This window comes from Lipotes vexillifer, unplaced genomic scaffold (assembly GCF_000442215.2).
Source record: "Lipotes vexillifer unplaced genomic scaffold, Lipotes_vexillifer_v1.1 scaffold83, whole genome shotgun sequence".
Lineage (NCBI taxonomy): Eukaryota > Metazoa > Chordata > Mammalia > Artiodactyla > Lipotidae > Lipotes > Lipotes vexillifer.
The window spans coordinates 1,708,557-1,711,805 of NW_006799780.1; positions in this window are offsets into that span (position 1 = coordinate 1,708,557).

Genomic DNA, 3,249 nt, shown 5'->3' on the forward strand with positions numbered 1-3,249 from the left:
TCCCATCGCGGAGCACAGGCTCCGGACGCGCAGGCTCAGCGGCCATGGCTCACGGGCCCAGCCGCTCCACGGCATGTGGGATCTTCCCGGACCGGGGCACGAACCCGTATCCCCTGCATCAGCAGGCGGACTCTCAACCACTGCACCACCAGGGAAGCCCCCAAGTTCTTTATAATGTACTTAGAGCCTCAATTTACCTTGCCTCTTGATCTTTTGTTTTTACAAACTCATTTTTCCCTTTTCACTTTATACATTTTTACAACTAATGAATACTGCAAGCAAAGTCTCTATCAAAGAAAGTTTGGAGAGTGTTATTTTATTTTTCCCATTTTCAATTGCATCTTCCTCCTGAAAGGTTGAGAATCACAGAGACATACAACTGCCTCTTGACATTTAAGTGAAAACTCCCAGGACAATTGTTTTTGAAATATCTATGATGTTTACTCTTGGATTTAATAAAGATTGTTATATTTTTCTCACAAAGAAATTTTACACAAAGAATATTTAGAATATTTATACTTCATTAGACACTCAAGCAAAACCAAGAAATAGTTATATCTATGCGAGAACACTGAGTCTTACCAAAATTATGTAGAATGTAAGGTCGTAATACCCCCAGAAAAATCTTATACAAATGGAGAATGCAGATTCTGCATTATGCAACCACAGGCTTATAGCTAAGGAGGTTTCCTCGTCTCTTAAGCCTTTGATCTATTTTAGGATCTTTGACCCTTTATACCTGGGGGTTTGTGACATCCTAGTAAAAATTAACCAAATATTTCTTGGTGCTAACCTAGTGACGCATTTAATGCACTAGTTTGTGGTGGAAGGGGGAAATCTCATTGACTGTTTTTCATAAAACCACCTCGTATATAGTCCCTGGCCATATAAAAATGACTCCACAGAAGTCAGACATCATTCTTGGCATGTATGTCTAAGTTCGCAGAAGGGAATTCAGATGAGGACATAACCCCTAAATGACCACTCTGTCTGTTCCCATGACCAAGTAACAGACAAAATGCAAGGAACAAGGGTAAGCAGTTGACCTACAAGGGCCCGAACATTTTTCCCTCTGCAGCTTTTGAAACAGTTTACAGTTTCTTTATCTTTATTAGGACATTTTCCTCATCAAGTTAATGAGTTACTAAACAAAAGGCTTACTAAAATGTTTACAGTTGGGAATAAACTATCTGTTAAGGCTCTAGCAGAAAAGACAAGTCATAATTTGCCATTGCTTTTCAATGAAATCATCTGGGAAAAGCAAGGCCGAAGAGTTGGGATAGAAACATAGGACGGCAATGTGCAATTCAAAGTAAATCCCGAGACCAACGGAAAGAAAATGCCTGCAATCCTTTTGGCCCTGTAATCCTTCACATCATCACCTCTACCCTCCCACCTTAATGCAGCTCTTTCATTCTGACAACTATCAAACATAGACATTCTTGTGGAATAATTAGCATTGTTAAAACCAAGTCCTTTGGAAGGTAAGTGAGGGGGGCAGAAGTCGGTGGTAGTCAGGGGTAGTTGTCTTGTGACGGCTTAAAGAAACATAAGGGAAGCTGGCTAGCTGAGGCAACAAAAACAAAAACTAGGCATGACTTAGAACATGGATAGAAAAAAAATAATGGGCATTGCATACATTCATCAAATTTTCTTATGGTTCTATCTGGGCACACACAAGTGGCATGAACATGCAGTTGACAGAGCTGAGACTGATTCCCATCTGAATTCAGGACTGATGGCCAGCGGGGAGGGCTGGGAGGGATGTGCCAAACACTACACCTGGAAAGTTTTTCTGAAAAGAAATGGTCCCTTTCAAATCATTTCCATTTGGTGATCTTTTCAATGGTCAAGAACATGTATTAATGAATTAGCATACAGTACACTATTCTTTTTAACAAGCAATACAGACCTACAGTTAGAGGTCAAAGGGAAGATATAGGTATGGCAGTATAATTCCAGCCAGGGAACTCTGGAAGAGACCAGAAGCCAGAGATGGCAAGGCACTTGGTCCCAACAGCTCAGGAAGGACAGGGCATACCTCCAGCAAAGGAGTGGGAGGATGAATGCCTCAGACGGCAGACGGAAGCCTCTGCAAACAGGAGCCCGTCATGTGGAGGGGATTCCTGGCTCTAAAAGATACACTGGTAGTTCTACAAAGTAAGAGCTAACCTGGGTTTATCTCCCGGGTGGTTTACAGTTCTCCAGGTAAACTGCATAAATTCTCTGCTCTGTGAAGGGAGTGAAGTTCTTTTTCCCTTTTTCTCTACCAAAGTTTCACAATTAGGTGCCAAACTGACCCTTTTGGAACATCATTTGCTTTCTTCCCTTCTAATTTCCTCCTCATTAAGTTCTGCCCGATCACTCCTCAACTAGTGAAAAACCAGGTACATAGAAACACACACTTGGCTGAATCACTCCTGACAGTCAGGCGGTTGTTCTTTCTGAATTTCAAAAAAGATTCAAAGCTGTACAAATAGAGGCTCCGTTACACAACCAGTCACAACAGAATCTACTCCTGTGTCCCTAACATCCCATCAGAACAAGAACAATGGGCAGTGCGCCCATGTTCACAGCAACATTATTCACAATAGCCAAAAGGTGGAAGCAACCCCACAGTCCATCAAAAGATAGATGAATAAACAAAACGTGGCTCATACACACAATGGAATACTGTTCAGCCTTAAAAAGGAAGGAAATTCTGACATATGCTACAACATGGATGAACCATGAAGACATCATGCTAAGTGAAATAAGCCAGTCACAAAAGGACACCGTATGATTCCTCTTCTAAAAGGTCCCTAGAGTAGTCCAATTCATCCAGACAGAAAGTAGAAGGATGGCTGCCTTGGGCTGGGGGAAGAGGGAGTGGGGAGCTACTGTTAAATGGGTAAAGAGCATCAGCTTCACAAGATGAAAGAAAGGGTTCTGGAACGGATGGTGGTGAAGACTGCACAAAAAAACATGAACGGATGGGATGCCACTGAGCTGTGCACTTAGACATGTTAAGATGGTTAATTTTATGTTATGAGCATTTTACCACAATTAAAAACAAAACAAAAAGCAACAGACTGTTTCCTCAACTGGTTTTCACAATTTGTACACAACCTCCATCACTGAAGGTTTCTGGCTGGGAGGGGCATGTCCACCGGCTTCTGACATTTATGTGGGGTGAAAGGAGATGCCCAAGGAGCTGGGCCATCACTCCCTGCATGGAGTCCTTTCCCAAGAGCAGTTTCTACAGCAGGA